The following is a 21,543-nucleotide window of genomic DNA, read 5'->3' as shown; positions in this document are numbered from 1 at the left end:
TCCAAAACACATCTTCTGTACACTGTGACACGGGGGTGTCCAACCTGTGGCCCGTGGGCCACATGGGGCCCGGGGCGGCTGTGAGTGCAGCCCAACACAAAATCATAAATTTACTTAAAACATTATGAGATTTTTTGGTGATTATGTGTTGCAATGTATTTCATGTGTGGCCCAAGACAACTGTTTTTTTCAGTGTGGTGCGGATACCCCTGCCTGTGTATTGTGTGTTCACCACCCACGTCTCACACTGTGGCCATTTACCCTCCCTGTACACTCCCTGCTCCCTTCACACCCCTCCCCGCAGCAATCACCACACTCTTGTCCATGAGTTTTTTCTCTCTCTTTTTTTTGCTCACTCCCTTCACCTCTGCTCAGCCCCTCAACAACCACCTCCCAGCTGTCAGCCTGCTCTCTTAAGTTTTAACTTTTCCTTTGCTTGATGTCATTTAGGAGACATTAATTCTGCCAGTGCTATTTTGTATACATATAATTATGTGCGTCTATGATGAAGATGCTGCCAGCTTATCCAGATTACTTACCTTTGTCAATCATTTCCAAGGTATGAGGAAAAAACACATTCTGCATAAAACATTTGTAGACCAGTGAGACAGCTAATAAGAAACACCGAGTTTCTTTCAGGAAGAGTTGTCTAAATGCAAAAAGAGTATAATTTTTTTACAGCACTGGTGCCTGGAGTCAGAAGTCACATTTAATGTCCAGGTACCTAGACGTGTCCTTACTGGATTTTAGAGGGACATGTTTTGACCTGATGTATAAAAACCTTCTTAATAACAGAAGGTTTTTTATAAGGAATAACATTCCTTGTAATGAAGTTCTGCCATATCATTTAAAAATAATTTGAGGTAACTAAATCAGATCAGGGCCTTACACCTAAAACATTATAGGTACTTCAACAGACGTAAAGAAATTGCTCTGCTAATGAGGATGTTGATTCTCAGTCAGAGAGAAATACCAAATGGAACCTTACGTGCTATCATGGCTTTGGCATAAAGTGCGTACAAAGGGTGGCAGCGTCTCCAACACAGACTGCCAACCTGCCTGCTATGCCCCAGTACCTGCCTTAAAGGTAAGCCCAGATAGCGCTGTCTTAGTACTTTCTGAGTACATTTCATCGTGGCAGGTCATAAACGTGTGAGGTTCTTTTGTGCAAAGCAAATAAGCTACAGGAGCTCTGCCCTTGGAGCCATTAGTCCGATGGCTTTTGAGAATGTTCCACTCCTGAGGGTGAGTAGGTGTGACACATTCTACAGTGAACATACCCTTAAAATAAAAACACGGCCTTGGCCGATATTGGGAAAGGTCACTTTGCTTTTCAGCCTAATGAAGGGCCTTCACAGCTTGTTCACTGGTAGCAGTTCACTTGCCTAACCTGTGAGCTTCTGGTTCCAGGAATTGTTTCTTCTCATCTCATTTTGTCTCTTTGGGAGCCTAGCACATGATTTGTGATATTGCTCATGAAAGAGCGTTATCTGGAGGGGAGGAAGCAGGTGGCATCTTATCAAATGGGACCTTACTCATAAGAGGGCGCTAGAAGTCAGGTAAGGTACTAACTGCTTTACAGGCATTATCTTATGTGACCTTTGCAAGAGGTGAGCAATGACATTATTTCTTCCACTTGAGGAAATTGAGGTTGAGAAATTTATCCAGGCATCCTTTTCCAGTGCTGGACAGAAAAAGGATGGAGGTGAATTTGGACTTCACTGTTCCCATTTCAAAATTCATGCTTTTAACCCAAACACTGTAATTTAGGGTGCCTATAGGACTATTTCACCTGGGGAGAACACAGTAGGGAGGTAGGGAAGAGAAAGGAGGAAAGGAAAGGGTGGAAGAAGTGTTACGCAGGTAAGCTAGCTGCTATAACAAAGAGTGCCACAACTATAAAATGGCTCGAATATGGTACAAGTTTATTTTCTGCTCGTCTCACAGTACTGGGCAGGTGAAGTCGCAGGTGGAGCGGCCATGAGTTTTCAGTTATTCAGGGGTCCATCTGGGCTGATGGCATCTTTAACATGTAGCTTCCATGTTCCCCCCGGGGATGATGTCCACCTAAGAGGGGACAAATTGCATAAAGGGATGGATGTGTGTGGAAGGATTTTATGGGCCATGCCTGGATATGATACACACCTCTACCACTCTCATTTTGGGGGCAGCTACACAGCTCTGTCTAATGCAAAGAAAGCAGGTGAATGTAGCCGGGTATGGACCCTGGAAGAAGGGGAGTGCGTGGGTTTTGCTGATCCGTCAGGAACCAGTAGGTCCTGGGTCCCTATTAGAATCAAGTCTCCATGCTCAGGTTTATAGTTTAATTTTCCCATTAAAATTGCTTTGTGAGGTAGGGATCATTTGTCTCATTTTACAAAGAAAAAAACTGAGAGCTGTATATCCTTTTCCCTAACATTGCCTAAGGTCATGTGACTATTAAATGATAAAACCGAAACTCCAACCTGGCTCTTTCATTCCTACACCCTGCTCTTTCCTCCTTTCATACCATGAACGTCCTGCCTCTCACTCAGTGCCACAGTCTAGTCCTTTGATAAGAAGCAATTCAGAAAGTAAGATTCAAATCCCAGTTAATTCTGTGCTACTCAAAATACGGCCTGTGGATCACAAGCATCAAGGTCACCAGGGAGCTTGATAGAAATGTTCAGTTGCAGCCAATCACCATCCCAGATCTGCTGAACAGGACCTGTCACTTTGCTGGTCTCCCGTGGTGATCTGGGCGCAAGGTGAAGCTTGGGAAGCCCTGGACCAGCTCCTGGTCCGAGCTTCTCAACCTGATCCTGTGGGTGACCGTCACCTTTCCTCCACATGTGAGAAGAAATGGGTTCAGTCTATGTTAGTGCCAGGATATAACTAGTCGAGTGAAAGTTCAGCCTTTATGCCAAGTAAACATATTTAGCCTAAAAAGGACTAGTACTTAGCAACATAATATTGAATGACCGCTGAGCCCAATTTTTGCATAGCACGAACTGTTTCCATAGATAAGCCAAACAGGCCTGAAAAAAAAACACAAGAAAAAAGTACTTGGCTCTTACGGTTTCTGGACAATTTGATTTTCTAAAAAGAGCAGTTTTGTTCCTTTTTCTGAGAATATAAGGGAACAGATGTCCCCACCTGTGCTGTTTCTCTGCTAGAGGTTATAGTTAGGATAAAAACAGAGTAAAGACATACTGTCGAGCCATCTGACCCCCAATTCCAAGTTTCCCAGAGTCATCTAATTATTCATGCATCGACTGTCAACCTTGCACTACAGCTACAGAGGGCACCTGCCGGTTAGAAGCTTCGTGGTTGGTGAGTGTCAGGGAGGGTCTTTCTTGTGAGAGTTCCCCTGTGAGTCTCATGATAATCATTTTCTCTGGAGCACCATTCACTGCAGAGGAGAGAAAGGGAATGACTACCAGAGGTCTCCAAATGCCGTGACCAATGGCCTGGACAGCCTTCTTATCTAGGAGGAATGGAGCCCAACGTCCTCCTCAGCTCAAGGGCCACACAGGCCAGGCACTACTGTTTTGAAGCAGTACAATAAAACTCTTTTCCAAAAGGTTTGCTGTCTTGATAGTTTTCCTGCACATCCGTGATTTTCCTTAAAATAAGCAAGTCGGGAACGGTAGCTGTTCTGGTATCTGACTACATGCAGCCATTGCCAATTTCCTTCTGCTGGTTTCACTCATTAAATCTCACAAGCCACTCAGCAAATGTTTCCATTTACTTTTCTTGGAGATTTTGACATGGAGAACAAAAACTTGCTTAGGTCAGAACAAGCAGATTTCCAGTTGTATGTAATCTCCCAGTTGCAACTCTGTTATCAACTCATGGTGGGTGGGTGGCTTGCAAACTTTACGACTTTTTAACACTTACTTGTCAGTGATCTTCTCCCATAAACTTAAATTGCTCCATAAATCCAGGAAGGTGTTTGCCACTCTTATAGTAGTGTATTTCATTACAGTCAAATTGAAAACGCATATGTTTTGATATTTTATTGGCAAGATTTCCAGGCAGGATTTGATTTATAAGAATAGCATGAAGGTGTACGTTGCTTCTAAGCTTTCAAGTAATTTAACTTAAGAGTAATGCAGAAAATATGTTTGTTTATACAGTTCCAAAATTGCATTTTAGGAAAGTTTGAAGCAGAGATGTTGGCCTGCTAATTCATCCATGATTATTCCAACAGGCTCTCTCATAACAATTATAGCTGTCTTTGATGACATGCTCTACTCATGGCTGGGCATCGTGCTCAGCCATCTGCCTGTGCTTATCTAATGTCACCCTCGCAAGGACTTACCAGGTAGATATCATTGCCTCCAGCGAACACCTCGAGAAAGCTGTAGAGGGTCTCCTGGCTAGCCGATGTGAGAGCTGGGTTCCAGTGTCCTCTAATGCAGTAATGGCTGTGTGTTTCTAATGATAGCTGACATGTGGCTGCAAAGGGTCATCTCACCCATGCAGTGCCTCATTCATTACTGTTTAATAAACATGTATCAAGAATTTATGTGTTCAGAGGACATAAAAACGAGAAAGATTCCCATGCCCTGCCCTCATGGAGTTCCCCATCTAGTACTTTAATAAAGTTTCATTGTATTTTCATTCTTGATGGTTGCATAAGTAACCAGGATCTGTTGTGTGCTTGACGGCCTCAAGTAAGCAAGATGGTTAATAATTTATGAAACTGTGGGCACGCAAATATGGGATGTCACATTTGGCTAGATAATGGTAAAGTCTCTAAGGACAGATTACAAAATAAATCTACAATTAAATAACTCACTAATTTATTCCTTTATTTGTATATTTCACCATTATTTCTTTATCTGTAGGTATTTATTGAATGCTTTCTTTGTGTAAGGTATTGTGCAGGGTGTACGAAGATGAATTCAGATTCTCATGCATCTAAAGTGTCTTTTGGGATTGGACGTGAGCTTGCAGTAGTTACCATGCTAGATGGAAGGGACCAGTGCCTTGCAGAGGTACGTTCGAAGTGCTGTGGGAGTCCAGGGAGGACAGAATTAGTGATAACTTCAAGGGGAAAATGACATCTGAGCCAGACTTCAAAGGATAGATGGGACTGTAAGATGGGGAAAAGCAGAATGGTGAAGAAAATACAGGGAAGGCTGACTAATGAGGAATTCAGCTGAACTTTGAAGTATGAAAGATACTTCAGAGGTATCCATGATTGACTTAATAAGCAACTTCCTAGGAACCCCTAGGTAATTGCTAGAGAAGTTTCTCTAGAATTAATTTCTTATATTAAATCATGAGTCAAACTTTCTTAGGAATTGCACTTTTTGAAAGCACCACTCTGTTAATTTTTTTAGAAAAAGCACAGTTTCTTAAAAGTTAAGTGGACTAACTCTGAGATGGGGCTGTCTTCAATTATATATTGGCTCCATCAATGAATAGCACTGTGACTCTGAGTAAATGATTTAACTGCTCAAGGCCTTTATTTTTTTAATCTGCAAACAGAAACAATAAGAGCACCTATGACCCAGAGTATTGATACAGATTAGAGGTGAGAAAACATTTTAGAAAATGTCTGATGTATGGTCCCACTATAAAATGCTATTATAAAATCCAGACGCCCTTTATGATTCTTATTTATCACATAATCTTTGCCTTACTTATTCCTCAGAACAGGGTAGGAGACATAAATAACAATTAGGGAGAAAGTGAAGCCTGACCTCAAAGGGGATGTGGAATAAAGTGTAGACACACAAATTTGTTACCACATGGCATAATCCTCAAGTCATTTCTGTCCTCATCCTATTATTCAGGCGTTCATCAAAGTTTTCCCAATGACCTCTTAAAATACTCACTTCTGCTAGGCACAGATTTTGGAGAAGTAGGTGGGAAGATTCAAAGACGAATGAGAAACAAACCTTTCTATGTCAAGTTGCCCACAGTGTAATGTACAGGTTTGTGTTTATAATTAGCATTGTCTAGAAAAGTGATAATACAGTTTTAAGACCTTGCTTTAAATACTCACAGGTAGCTGACTTAAATTTTATTATACACCCATACTCGCACTGTGGATTGCTTTGCTAGTTTTTTTTGGGGGGTTGGGTGTATTAATTTTTTAATTTCTTTTTTAAAGATATTACTTATTTATTTTAGAGAAAGGAGAAGGTAGGGAGAAAGAGAGGGAGAGAAACATCAATGTGTGGTTGCCTCTCACACTTCCTGCACTGGGGACCTGACCCAAAACCCAGGCATGTGCTTTGACTGGGAATTGAACCAGCAACCCTTTGGTTCGCAGGCTAGCACTCAGTCCACTGAACCACACCAGCCAGGGCTGCTTTGCTAGTTTCTAATTGCTCCCTTATAATTTTTAATTTTCTGGATTCCCTTTACTCTTTTCTGGATCTCCTTAATCCTTTTTAGTAGCATCTTTTACTTAACCTAATCAGAATACCCATGTACTCACCAGAGCCATATAAAAAACTCTCATCCCATTCATCCTCACTTTAACAAGTGTACCAGTTAGTTTTTGCTGTGTGACAAATCACCCCTAAAAACGTGACGTGTTATTTCTCAGAATTCTGTGTGCTGATTGGATAGTTTTACTAGCCGAGCTTGGTGAGGACTCAGTGATCTAGGATGGCCTTACTCATGCATGTGGGACCTTGGCGAGGATGGCTGGATTAGAAGCTTCTCTGCATGGGGCCTGCCATTTTCCAGCAGGCTTTCTCAGCCTTTCTAACATGGTGGCCTCTGGGTTCCAAAGAGAAACTAAGACAGAAAGTCCCAGTGTTCAAGTGCTTTTCTTGCATCCTGTTGGCATCAAAGCAAGTCGCATGCCCAAAACCAGATCCAAGATCCATGTGGAGAAATAGCCTCTCCACCTCAATGGAGAAGCTGAAGAGTCACATTGCAAAGGGACACGATACAGAGAGGGGAAGGCTTTGTGGCCATTTTTGCAAATGGTCTGAGGAGTCTGGAGAAGGAGCAGCCTGTGTTTTTAGCCCAGAAGGGTCCCACGTTCTTTTTACTCACAGCTCATTGGCCAGAACTAGTCATATAGACTCCACACCGGATGGACACAAAGGAGGGTAAAAAGTAAAGCCTTCCATGCATTAGCTGTTGCGTTTGTCTCAAGTAACAGAGTTAGAGCTCATTTACATACTTTTTAAGAAAACCCCTTTGGGCCTTTGAGAGTTAGTGTTATTCAAAGACACGGTGAATTTCCATCTTCAGCCTTTTGGTGATCAGAGGCTGGTCTTCTAATGAAATAGATAGAGATATGAGGGAGGAAGGGGGCTTGTATGGTTTACATGTTCTGAAGTGAAATGGTGACTTTGCTGCCTGCTGGTCACCTACAAACTTCCAGCCTCTCGTGACATTACATGTCACATTTCCTAATCCTGGCATCCCCTTGACCCACGTCACTTAATAGGAATCCTTATCCTTTAAGGCCCAGCTCAAAAGTTCTCTCCAGGAAGCCAGACCAGCCTTTGTGCGAGCACATTCATTTATTTCAAGATAATTTGGTTAAAGCCGAGTTATTGGTTTTGAGTGAGAAATATTGGGCTGGTATGTGCATTGTTTGGTCAAAGGGAAAATTGAATTACCATTTTTACTTGCTGTGGCCCTCAGTAAATAAAGCCTGCTCCTTGCCCTCTCTTGCATAATGTAGTCCTCTTAGTTTAGAATTCATAGGACATCTAGAGGTTAGCCAAGGTTAGAACGCCCTGCAGCTGCTAATACCTCAGTGTCTATCTGCTGTGAAATAGAACAACTCCTTAAATGTTTAGGGAGCTGCTGTGTTCCAAGAGCGTGCTGTCTCTTCGACCTTGAGTGCCTCCTTCACGTAGATTATAGACATGTCTCTTGTTGGGTGGGGAAACTCCTTGAAATATAATTTGTGAGTTTCTCTGGCTTTACAGTAATTGGTTGAAACAGGTCTTGAAGTTAATCCTTCCTACTGAGTGTACTTTTGTGCACAAGACTGTGTCCATGTTTCTTCCATAATCAAGAGGTATCCTGTGTAGACAGATATGTGTATTGATAGATGTTTGAAATTAGACTAAAGTTTAGTGTTTGATTTCTTCCCCATTTACTATATGTTTTGGTGATGTATATGCCTCCTAACACATTTGGGGTGTGTCCCCACCTATACACCTTCACACTTTGTAAAGTTTTACTAAAGAAGTGAGTCTTTACTGAGCATGTGAGGAGATTGTTAGGGCTATGGTGGAAGAGACTGGTTTAAGTTTGGGAGGCAGAAGTTAGGGAAGACTCCTTGCCTTCTGGTCTTGCATTCTTTGCATCCATTTTTGAGGCTTAGAGTCTGTGTGTTCATTACCTAAAAATAGTTGCGAACCAGCCTTTTATTCCATGAGGCCGAGGGGAAATGCAGCCAGTCACTTAAGCTTTGGAAAGTAATATACTGCTTTGCAGAGAACTCAAAATGTATCTTGAAGTACTACACCTAGGTCGCAGGTGGCCAATACCAGGCCTGAGGGCCAAATCCTGCCCTCCACCTTGTTTTATCTGGCCTGGCATCCTTGTTTCTACCCAGCGGCAGCATTGAGCTCTCACTTAACTGTTAAGGAGTAGTCACATTTCTATAGTCCTAAAATTACATCTGGTCCTTTGAAGGCAGCCATAAGGCTGATGTGGCCCCCAGTGAAAATGAGTTTGATACCCTGGTCTAGGTTAAAACACAACCACGGAATTCAGTGGGAGTTCAAGTTCTTAAGACCATGCCAAGGAGGTCATCAGGAGTCATAAAACCATGGAGAGAGAATCCTAATCAATTATTAGGATCTGCAGAGAACTGAATAAGGGAAAGAGGGCCTGAGGCCCAGTGGGAAGGAATTTTCACAAGCCACCAGCATGTGGGTATAGACTTTCCGTCTCCTGGGATCTGTGTGGTCACACCACTAGGAATGTTTCCATGGCATCTTCCTGGACACTGGGCTGTGGGCCAAGCCACATCTTCACTCCCTGCCAGGGCTCTCTCTAGTCTAGGAGTCAAAGAATGACTCTGCAGAGGTCTGATGAGATTAGATTGCGGGTGCTCTATAAACTTCAGGTAGTGCTTCCCATTTACCAGGAAGCATCATTATTTTCCAACACATGTTTGTTGTCAACAGGTGGTTTTTAAGCCCATGGTAGTCATTTCACACATTGCCAAATAACAGTTTTCTGCTACCTGATCTCATCAGATAAACTTTACACCTTTCCTGGAATATGTGAGTTAGAACACTAACGATAGCTACCGCAGCAGTCTCGGGTACAGACATGCCATGCATTCGTCTGTTTAATAACCATTCAATGCATAGAAGAAGGGATTAGGAGACAGAAGGGATTGTAAATATAACTAAAGTTATTATTGGCACTTGGATTTGTCTTAAAAATATCAGTTTACTTCCATGAATGCCACACTGACCTTAACTGTGTTTCTGCCTGATTCCTTTGTGAGATGAAAGGGCCAACATGATGAACTCTTTTGATAAGCAGCCTCACAATTTTTAAAGTCCATTTAAAGTTCATCTCTAAGAACTAATAGTTCAGTAACTCCATTTTCTTGATTGTATTTTTATGAGCCACAGTTTTATATTCCACTGCTTATCTGATTTGAAGACAGTTGTAATGTTTGAAGAAAGTTAATATTGAGTCTTGCCAAAACCTTAATAAACTTAGTCTTGAACTAATATTTCAGGCTTGTGCGGGATTTCTGTATGCTAAGATAGATTTTAATATTACAGGAATGCAATACTGACCTTTCCATAAAACCTTAATAAAATTACTTTGTGATATAAGCAGCAGAAGTAATGGGGTCTTTCCTGAACGAGAGAATGGGTGATTTATCTGCATCTCGTAGTTTTATCTTGTCTCTCATTTCTTCAGATCTCTGGTGTTTTTCTTTTTTTTTAAACCAAACAAGAGTAATTTCCATAACTTAAACTTGAGAACAAGCACAGAATTTTCAAGGGCACCTTTTGCCTTTGCACAGTGTCATTTGGCTGCGGAGGTATCTGTTATCTTGACAATTCCAATAATTTCTATGCTGTTAAAAGAAGATAAGGTAGAAAATTTCACCCATCAGTTTCAAGTACATAAGATTAAAAGTACTATTTGTGGGTGGCACACAGCAGCTGTCGAGCAGCAAAGCAGTGTACAATGGTATATGACAGGTGCTGAGCAACGATACTGTATCCAGTTTATAAAATTAAAGTGATGAATGTTTGGCAAACAACAACTTCTCAAAATTAAACTGTTGGCCGGTATCCCAAAATTGAAATTCTTCATTTCCCAGAGACTGGAGTGTCAATGACCAAAAATGACCAAACTCTGAAACCTCATAATATTTTTCCACTGGTTCCAGTTTAGGGTAGAAAAAAGTCTTAAGTGTACTTCAGAGTAAATAATTATTTTCTAAACTACTTTTCCTGGTCTCCTTGATGGTTTGTCTCTTTCAAGTACACAGATCAAAGACAAGATGAAGTCTGTTTGAGGAGTAGATAGTTACGCTTTTTATTAGCTCCAAGACTCTTTGCCAATGCAAAATCAAGTAGGCATTTCCCAAGCAATCAATCACTCTGCATCTAATGGTTTACCACTTGAATTTTAACCAATAGTCTTATACAGAATAAAAATCAAGATGCATGTCACTGCACACTTGAAGTTGAGAGGCTGTTTAGACTTCTTCGGGTCAGAAGAATTTGGAAAGAGGCTGTTAGGTCCACCCTAGGGACGAACTAACACTGCTTTATTTTCTGAAAAGACATTAGGGGAACATTTAACATAACATCTCCCCCACTGCAACAGTCCCTGTATTACTCTCAGAACAGAAGAACATCTGAATCCTTAAATGACTGGAAGCTTCTTCTCTGAAATTTAAAAATTATAATTTTCATTGCAGAATAAGCTATTGTTTTCCTAGCATCAGTTTAAAAGCTACAATCCTGAGACCACTAATCCTTCTTACATAGTTTTTGCTCTAAATGAACACAGACTGTCCCTATCGCTTCTTCTTCCCTGTAAGTGATTTTCAGCATGTGCCATGAGTGAGAAGGGGGAGGGGATGGCTGTTGGACAGGCAGTTCAAGGATATGATTGAGTCACAGCTCCACCAATAGGGTTGTGAACTCTGCCTACTTCACCAGTTCTTTGCCTCTGTTCCCACCCAGTTACAGGAAGAACTCAGATTAACTCTGAAATCCCTGGGAACTTATTTTTATCAACTATTGCTTAAATGGTTTTACTTCCTTTACCACCTTTCTATTTTGTAGATATACTTCTTAAAATTGTGTTGAGAGGTGTTAAATATTCTAAAGCAATGAATGATGGGACCTAAACTAGTTTGCTGAGATGGTGAAATCCCTTGATAGATATGCTACCCAAGACTGCATTAGGTTGTTCAGTTTGTTAAGTTGGTTAAGGTTTAACCGCTAAAGCTACCACTTCACCATTAGCTCATTATGGTTAGAATTCACCAGAAATTCAGATGTTTTTAGTATAAAAAAACAGATTGTTTTTTTGGTCCTGTAGTATGTTGTTGTTGCTTTTAAACCTCCATGAATATCTTTGCATTGATCACTTTTACATGAATCTTGATAATTTGACCCATTCTTCCATGCTGTCGTTTTGTTTCAGTGAGGTCAGCTCAGGATGTATTTGGATATCTGACGTGCTAGAAGGGGTAGTGGTGGAGGTGAGGAGTGGAGTTCTGGAGAGGAGAGAATGGTGATCCCACAGGATCGCCACACCAGGAAGACTACCGGAAGCAAAAAGGATGGAGGGCAAAGGGCGGGGAGCAGACACAGGTGGAAGGAGGACCAATGGAGTGTAGGGTGAAGACGGGAGTTAAATTCCAGAGAGGTCCAAAAAGATCAGAAATAAAAGGACATTGAGTTTGAAGACCAAAAAGTCCAGCTACTCAAGAATTCATTTTGGACAGAATATTCGAGGCAGATTCCATATTTTGAGGCATTTACAGTGAGTCAATAGTTAGGAAATGGTGATGTTGAGCAAAGCTTGTTTTTATTATTTCAAGGCAATTGGCCATGGGAAGGCATGGCATAGGGGGCCAAAATGAATTTTAATTATAAGCCATTCCCTTTTTAAAACTTCGTGAGATGTTTTGTTCACAAAACCAGTTTGACTTATTATTCATGTCATGATCATAATTGAATCCTATTTCCCCCATTTTACCTTGGAGGTCGGTTTCAATTAGGGCAAAATAAAAATGAAAACATATATAATAGCTTACACACACACTTATAATTTAATGAGAGTCACACAGAGACAGCCACATTAATTTTGTTGAAACATCCACCACAGATATTCCAAAACGCCACAGAAGGCCAACTAATGTCATGGACCAAGTGGCTACATCCCACTGTTTTGATAAAATTAAATTTCCTCTATGACATTTAAAATACTTTTTTAAAAAAAGCTAAGAATTAAAGACACAGTGATCTTTTTAACCTGAATTTTGTTTTAGAATAGCATTAAAACTATAAATAAACTTTGAATTCATTTTTCTTTTGGATAATATAAACTATTTCCTGACTTTGAAGCTGGGGTAATAAGGCTCTATGTCCTCAGGTGAGTTTGGAGTAGGAAATTGGATAGTGATAGTAGTAATACAGGCATCTCCTTTATGGAAGCAATCCTTAGTTTTGGTTTAACTACCTCTTGTTAAAGCAGTTTAAATCCAGTCCCGGGAAAAGATGGCTTGCCCTTATCTTGGTTAGGGGCCTATCTTCAAAGTGTTCAACTGAACTTAAGGAACTTTCATGGTGAGAACCAAGGTCAGACAGTAAGAGTTTAAAGTCAAAGGTTTAAGTTCTAATTCTTCCACAATTTGGGATAGTCTGCTTTTCACATTTTGCAACTGGGGTATGATTTGTAACTTAAAGAGCATATGTGAAAATACTTGGTCAAATGCAAGCCATGGCATTGATGTTGAATGCTTTCTTCTGTCGTGAGAGCTGTGGGAAGTTTGGTGGGTCAACAGTAAATAGCCCCCAACATCTGCATTTATTGGTGAGTGGTAGCAGGAACCACTTTTATTTTTCAGTACTGCAGGAAGTCTAGCTTCTCTCGCCTAATGAGAATGTCCTCCTTCTAGTCTCTAGGTCAGGCTGGTGACTTCTCTCTGGTGTCTTTGAAACTTGCCTGCAATTTGAGCATTTCAGAAGGGGTCAAACTTTACCCCTTAAGAAACAAAATAATTGATTGCAGATGTGAGGACCAAAGCAATTTTCAGTAACTCTGCTTATTAGTGTCATCACATGGGGGAACTGAGGGTTTGACTAACAAAGGGGCAGGGAATTTAGTTAAAGAAGCTCCAGTTTTGCTCTCTTTTTTCCCACCCTGTTGATCTGGCTTGAATTAAAAGTTAGAGACGTTTGCTAAAATAAAATACAACTGGAACTCTTGGGAATCACTTCACATCCGACTTCTCTGACCCCTGATATCCTTCCCATTGCCCCTGGGCCTTGTTAGAGAGAGAGATGTTTTTCGGTGTCTATAAAAGCAATAGAAGCAAACACATTGAAAAATAATTCAGTAAAAGCACACATTGTATGAAAGGCACAATTATTTGAAGGTCGTTGACCTTACCAGAATTGGGCAAGCATTTGGCATGTCGAAAGTCTGCTTTGATACTGAAGAGCTGTCCTAGAAATGTCACCGAGTCATTAGCCTGTCACTTGCTCTTCAGTGCACAATAGTACTGCATTGTTTTAATCTTACTTGGAGCCGTCTGAATGTGGCTTTCATGTTAGGAAGTAAAACATATTTCAGGAAGGATATATATCGTTTTTAAATAACATCTATGTTTATTTGGAGCCCAAATAATGTTTAATCCAACCGATCGGAGCTAGGAGGGATTAGAAAAATGACTGTTTCATCCTCCAGCTTTTACAGACAAGGAAACCAAGCCTCCAAGAGCTTAAGGGGCTTCCTGAAGGTCACACAAGTAGTTGGGACAGAGCTGGGGCTGGAATCCAGGCCATCCATCTCCGATTGCCCAGCTGTTTCCATTCCAGCAGGCTGAATAGGTCATATTACTGTAATATTAATTGTGGAACAGATGTTATATATATATAATTCAATGCAGACCCATTTTTTAAGGTGTGGCCAAATTACTTGTAAAACCGTAAAATTTGGATTATTCTAATTCTCTTTTCTCATGTCGCATTAAAAGATGTGTTTCAAATTGTATAAACGTTGGTGCTGGTATTTCTTAGGAGAATGACAGGGGAGCAGATGAAATGTTCAGTGTCCTGCTGGTCTGTCCGACAGAGCCAAAGACAGCACACATTCTAATGTGCACACCTAGTTGTTAGGTGCACTCTCACTTACAGAAACTGGTGCACACAGGAAGTTTTCTGCCTCATTAAAAATAATGGTTAATGAGAGGATGCCACACCTGGAAAAATAAAAACCCTGGCAAGATAGCAGTTCTTTTATAAATGAATTCAAGTGAAGGATTTTGCTGCTTTTTCTTTTCAGACTAGTTGTATTTTTTTGCATTAAAAAAACAAAAGGAACGATTAGAGATTTTTTAAAAGAATTTGCATGAACACACAATACAGTATACAGATGATGTATTATAGAATTGTATACTTGAAGCCTAATAATTTTATTAACCAATATAACCGCAGTAAATTTAATAAAACATATGTATTTAAAAAACAAGCACCCAAAAAAGAATTTGCATGAATAGAAAAAATAAAATTAACCCTCTACAACCTTAAGTTCTATGTAATTTTTTCTCAATATCTCTATTTTATTAGTCCCATTTCTATCCTTCCTTTAAGTTTTTGAAGAATGGAGGTGAAACTCCATTTGAACGTCTAAGTGAGGAGGTAATTGAATTTGTGTGAGAGTCGAGTTTATTTAAGCTACATCTCTTTGACCACGGGTTATTTTCAAGTCATGTGGTACTTGCGTGTGTATGAACTTATAAAAGCTGTTCACCCTGGGTACCGTTTAGCTCAGACCCTAAGGAAAAATGCTGTGTTTTCTCCTCTCATGGTCTGGACTCATTTCCAGTGTCCGTGAGCTTACACTTCATTCTCACCTTATGACTCCTGAATAATAATAGCAAAGACCTGTTTATAAAATTGCTCGGAGAGTGTTTAAATATAAGGAATCTTGATTAAATTTAAGAGCCCATTGTCTGTGTATGTTTATTTTAATAAGAGAGTAGTTTTTAAAATAAAGAATTCTTTAAGCTCATGAGTTTGTACCCGCCCCGAGGCCAAAGCAGTTTCCCTGTCTTTGTAGAGTCACAGCTTGCAGTCCTCAGTCTTATTCCATACACATGCCCGAGGCAACGTTCAGATGGATTATTCAAACAAAGATAAAGTAAAAGTCTTTCCTTTGAAATATTCAGATAACTAAGGTAAAATGGGCCTCTAAAGAGAGCATTCTCTCTTGGTACATATGGTTTGTGTTGGTGATATTTTGCCTAATAATTGTTGGAGAGCCAGTTCAAGGGCAAAGGAAGGGCAAGGAAGGACTTGGCACAGAAAAGAGGAGGACTTTGTGTGCAGCCTAGGGAGTCTCCTCTAAAGAGGCCATTACTGTGGAAAAGAAAACCACACACCCCATACACACACGTCCAAGGTGTGGCCCAACCTTAGGACCCAGATGCCAATCTGAGCAGATCTGAAGGAGAATCAGTAGTCAGAGGTTTGAAATAAGGGCTGGACATAGCAGAGGGTGGTGGGATGTGTAGCCTAGAAGTTACTCATAGACCCCACCAGGCTTCAGAACCCAGTGAAGAGTGGAAACGTGTTTTACAGGCTGGGTTCCAGCCTGGCCCCAGGGGCAGCTGGGGATGAACTGGAAGCGAGACTGGGAACGGCAGCATTTCAAACTCCTGGAAGGGAGAGCGGGTACACACAAAAAGTGGTAGCACACTCGAGAAGGGTTTATTGTCCTCTGTTTTTGTTCTTTTTACGCTTGGGTGAGAGCTCCTCCACAGAATTAGGTATTCATTCGTTGTATCATTCATTCATTGTTTACTGGGTGCCCACTGTATGGTGAACACTATGGTAACCAACAAGGCTGGCTTCCTAGAGTTCCTCCTGTAGCGAAGATGCAGATAAGCAACTGTTTACAATGTAGCACAGTAGGTTCTACACAAGGAAGTACAGGGTGCTTGAGTAGATCAGTTTCTCCTGCTGATACTCACAGGAAAACCAGAACTGACAAAGTTTAGGGGAGAGGTTCAGGAATGCGAAGGAAAGAGAAAAATGCAAAATACTCCATCTTATTTAGGGCAATGATGTATTCCAGTGAGAAGAATGTAAATGAAAGTGATGGTTTTTGAGCATTGTTTTAGATGCTGCTGCTTTTCAGTGTAGCCAAAAGCACATTTCTTCTGTTTTAATGTGACCTTTTTTGTTGTCTCTTTTGTAAACGATGGCTCCTGAAAGACTAAGTTTGTTGGTCCAACCTTTATTTACCCAATCTTTTCTTTCTGACTTCTTAGGAAAAATATTAGCATTCATAGTTTATAGTTATCAGGGACCATAAAGGTTTGGCTCAAAAGAAGGAAGTGCCTAAAGTTTCTTGTTAGGTGACTGCAATGTCTACATTGTAAATTAAACAGATGTTGTGTTGACTGAGTTTTCGGTTATGTCACCCTTTGTTTGCTTTCTTCAAGTCTCCTGTAACCCTTAACTGGTTTCTTCAGACTTAACTCTTAAGGATAAGGCTTGAAAGAAATGGTTGAGGAAATTAACCATTTAGTTTAGGTCCTCATTATCTACTCTTGGTGTGGAAATTGAGTACCAGGACCCAGAATCTCCATTTCCTCAATTTTCCATTGCCTCCAAATGGTATGTCTTTATTATGTACCTGAGGTTCAGTCCCAAATTCCTAGCAAGTCTCTTTCCCTCCTGAGCTGGCCTAGGCTACAGTTAAAAATCCAAAGTCCCTTTTTCCTTCCTCTTCTTCCTTTTTTCTTTTGCCTTTTTCCTTTTGATGAAGACTTAATTCAAGGCAGTTTTTTTTCAAACTTTAGCTGACCTCAGAATCACCTGGCCAACTAGATACACCATTGATCTCTGGCCCCACCCCAGATTTTCCAATTCAAAGGTGTGGGTGGGGCCTGAGATTGTGCATTTCTGTTAAGCTTCCCAGATGATGTTGCTGTCTGGCGTGGGGCCTAATTCTTCTCTGGTCTTTTCCCCTGTGCTCCTGGTTTGAGTCCCCATGTTGGCCATCCGGATTGTACCGTTAGTAGCTCAAAGGGTGTTCCAGATAAGGAGTGAGTGAGGCTGAGGTCAAGCCCCCATTCTCATAGTCCCCATCCTGGAACCCCTGGGCTCTCCAAGGACAAAGCCCCAGGCTACTACCTCGCTGCACAATTAAAAAACACCGTGAAACAAAGTCCAAGAGAGACAGTTCTTTGTATAATCTGTTCGTGATTCCCACCTAAAACAGTATGTAATCTGTCATGTTGCCATTTTGTTTTCTATTCCCCAGACCTTATCAGAATCCTCCTTGTGGGAGTGAGAAGGACTGAACTCTCCCAAACATTACTGTGTAGGGCTAATACCTGCTACTCAGGGAGCAGTTGTTTCTGTGCATGGTAAACTACACAGTACCCAGTACTCTGTGAGTTCTAGTCTTGAAAACAGGGACAGATTCTACTTTTGACAAAAGGAGAAAAAAATCCACTCCTTTGTGTATAAGTGTCCCAGGTTTGCCCAATTGTCTTATTTCTCAGTAGTGTTGTATTTCTCGGGGCTGTTGAAGTTAACTCTGTTTCTCTTAAAATACTAAGTAATAATGGAATACCTTCTGCTGTTTGCTGTGCCCCTTTAGTCAGTGAAATTAGAAGTATTTTATTTTAGAGGCATAGAAGAAATCAGATACCTTTACTTTGCAGAATGTTTATATTATGTTAAAAAAAAGCCTACTAGCACAAGTTTGTTATTTCATAAAGTCAGAGAAAAGCCTGATTAAATTATATATTTCTTTCTCCAGGTTTCTGCCACACATACTATATATTTTCATATTGTAAAGGTTGATTCATCTTACTTTCTATCAAACAAAAATTTCTTTTTAGCAGTCATTCTAATTCACTTCTCTAAAAGCCATTAATATGCAAAGTGTCTTCTATATATGAAAGATCAAAATACTAATAAGCCAGGGACTGACTGAACAGTTAGGAATAAGACACCTCAGAAGACCTCATATGGGGGGAGACAGGCCCTGCTGCTCTCTATCTGGGTCCCCCAGGATGGCTCCCCACACCCAGTCCCCTGCCCGCATCCTTCAGAGTGACTTAACAGCCAAGGAAGACATGAAGAGCTAGACCCTGTCAGGTCAGAAAACCCCAGTCATAGACAACTACTTTTAATACAACTTTGGCCATTTAACATATTCAGGACAATGTTGGAGACCTGGCATATCAGTGCATGTGTCATTTCCAAGGCCAATGCTGAAGACAACCTATGTCCAACCTATGTCCTATCAAATAATCTTTCGAAACAAATCGGTTCTTTTCCTGGGAAACTATATACTTATTTGGATTCTAATTTCTTTGGAAAGTGGTCATTAGGACTGAATTCTGTGTGAACAATTATTCATTATAGGCAAACTGATCCTAAATATCCCACATAACCGAGCATCTTTTACATGTTTTGTAAAAAATTCTGTATCATGAAACCTATAAGAGATCATAAGTACCACCTAATAAATTTATAAAGGCAATCTATTTTAATATTTCACTCATCTATTTTATAATTTGTTTTGATTTTAAGAAAGTTGCATTTGCCTCCTAATTATGATGACCGTTGAGATGGAAAGAGAGATGAAGATCAGATGTTTGCTGTTTTCATTTTATTCCTATTCAGTTTGTGTTTTTTTTTAATTCCAGGAAATTATTTTAAATCAGGAGGTGCTTTATTGATAAAAATATACTTATTATATACTCAGGGTAAATTCAATAGATTTTTCATGGCAAAGGCCTTTGGCTTTTTGTAGTTCAGAACTCATAAAAGACTGACTCCAGCACCACCAAAATCTGTCTTATTTTCAAATGTCAGTATAGTAGAGGTTTCGGAGTTCACAGCAAAGTTTTAGTCAGTATTATTAAGTAACTCTTTCCTAAGAATTAGTCAAAACTGGTGTATGTGAAGGCTGCTGGTGTACAGCCAAGATTTTAACTCTTGAAAAGAAAAGCAGAACATTATCTAGCTATTATCAGCCTCTGCCTACTGTTTGTTCTTGCCAAGAATCGTGGTGGAAATTTTACACATTATTTAAAAATTATGTCAAAAATAAAATAGCATTTTAATATCTTCTCTTTAGAGAACATTTTTCTTGAATATAAAAGTTAAAATCACTATGAATATTGTAAAATACAGAAAGTATGAAAGAAAACAAAAATCACCTAAAATCCTGTTACTGAGATTTAACTAACTACTGCTTATATGCTTTGCTAGTCTTCTTACCCTGTTAAAAAAACGTGTGTGCACGCTGACCGGCAGTGGCTCAGTTGGTCAGGTGTCCTCCTGTAAAGAGAAAGGTTGCCAGTGATTCCTATCAGGGCACCTGCCTGGGTGGCCGGCCAGGTCCCTGTTTGGGGCGTGTGCAAGAGGCAACTGATTGATGATTCTTGCACGTCCATTTTTCCCTCCATCTCTTTCTCTTTTTAAAAAAAACATATTTTATCTACCTATTTTTAGAGAGAGGGAAAAGGAGGGAGAAACAGAGGGAAAGAAACATCGATGTGAGGGAAACATCGATCAGTTGCCTCTCTCGTGCACCTTGACCCAGACTGAACCCACCAGCTACACACGTGCCCTGACTAGAAACCAAACCTGTGACCTTTTGCTCCGCAGAAGGACACCCAACCAACCAAGCCACACCAATCAGGTGTCCCTCAACCTCTTTCTCCTTCCCTTCCCTCAAATAAGTAAATAATTTAAAAAATGTGTGTGTGAGAAATATATATATAACAAAAATTTGGATCATTCTTTCAGATAATTACTTACTTAATTACTTGCTTAATAATATGTTCAGAGCATTTGTAATTGCTTGACAAGGGTTGTGAATATTTTTAGAAACTCTTCTAAACTTGCTGTTGTTCAGCAAATAACTGTTCTTGAAATCATTATGTTTAATGGGCACAGAACATTTAAATACTATAGTATATTTAACCAATTGCTTAGTGATACTCATACAAGGACAGTATTTTTCTACCGTTAATAGTACAATAGTGTGTATTATTCTACTACATAGATTTTGTATACATTTACTTAGGATAAATCCTACTGGTAGAATAACTAGATTAAAAACATGGACATTTCAAAGGCCATAGAAATGTATAGCAAAATTATTTTCCACCCAACTAACAATGCTTTTACCTCCAACCCTCAATAACATTCTCTACTATCATTTTTCTTAATCTTACACCTTTTATATATATATTTTTGAAAAGGTTATTTAATGGCTTAATGAAGATGGAGGTATTTTTAGCAGATGGGGAAAATTGTCATTAATGGTGCTATAAATCAGTGTTAAATCAGATTTTTACTTGAAATAAAGCCATTTATTTAAAAGCTCTGGATGATCTGAGCTAGCTGTCCATCTGTTTTTAGAAATATAAGGATATATTATTTAAAGATTGAAGAGCAAGACATTTGAATCTGCTTCATAGAGTCAACTAATTGACTTTTCATCACTGGAAATTTTATCCCAGCGCTGTGTTCTGGAAAACAACCTTGGTTATTCTCATCATGGGGTCACCTGAGATTCTGGATTACTTGGTTTAATGGGATTTGTGTGGTTGGATAGGGGAGGGATTAATTCCTTACGGAACTTATGGAAGTAAAAGATAAAAGTTACACTTAAGAAAATTTATAAATTTATTATTTGAATGTTATGTGCTATCAAGTGGAAGCAAATGCTTTTTCAAACAAACTCATTTCTTCACAAATAGACAAAAAGTGGAGAATGCCTTGATTGGCTTGGGGGAAGCTGCAAATTTTATTTAAAGTTTGTATTCATTGCTGACGCAAAATTATTAAAACACATCTGAATCCAGGAGCATGATACACTGTAGAAATACCATTACTCTTCAAAGGGGCTTTGCAATAGAAGGACAGGAGTCATCTGAATTCATTTTTACATGACATTCTATTTGGTACTCCTGGCAGCTGCAACACTCCTCTACTTATGGACACATCACTCCAATTTGTGCCCAGTGGTCACATTGCCTCTTCCTCCTCTGTCTGTGTTAAATCCTCCTCTTTTCCCCTTTTTAAAGGACGCTTGTGATTGCATTTAGGGTCCACAAGGATGATACAAGATAATCTCCCCATCTCAAGACCCTTAACTTAATAAGATGCCCAAATTTCTTTTTTTGCCATGTAAGATAACATTCAGAGATTTCAGGATCCTAATACAGGTAGCTTTTGGGGGCCATTGTTCATCCTACCTTACTCAGGACCCTGGAATAGAGCTTTTTTTGGGCTTCCCCCAAGCCTTTTTTGTTACCTCATGAGTTCATGAACTTCCCTCTGCCAGTTGCCTACCAGGACATGAGGC

General features: G+C 39.9%; 1 protein-coding gene across 8 annotated transcripts in view; it reads left to right on the top strand.

Moving 5' to 3' along the window:
• The window catches only part of PLCB4 (phospholipase C beta 4), a 380,642-nt gene that overhangs the window by 198,779 nt on the left and 160,320 nt on the right, over positions 1 to 21,543 (top strand). Inside the window, exon 1 of one of the 8 annotated variants that reach the window (XM_053671146.1) lies at positions 4,901 to 4,982. The exons of the other annotated variants lie outside the window; for them this stretch is intronic. The gene's annotated coding sequence lies outside the window, so the exon portion shown is untranslated. Of the gene's footprint in view, positions 1 to 4,900; positions 4,983 to 21,543 lie in introns of those variants that run through there. 8 annotated transcript variants of the gene reach the window in all.

This window comes from Artibeus jamaicensis, unplaced genomic scaffold, assembly GCF_021234435.1.
Source record: "Artibeus jamaicensis isolate MK-2021 breed Jamaican fruit bat unplaced genomic scaffold, CSHL_Jam_final contig_685, whole genome shotgun sequence".
NCBI classification, from domain to species: domain Eukaryota; kingdom Metazoa; phylum Chordata; class Mammalia; order Chiroptera; family Phyllostomidae; genus Artibeus; species Artibeus jamaicensis.
This window is presented reverse-complemented; position numbering and strand designations above follow the sequence as displayed.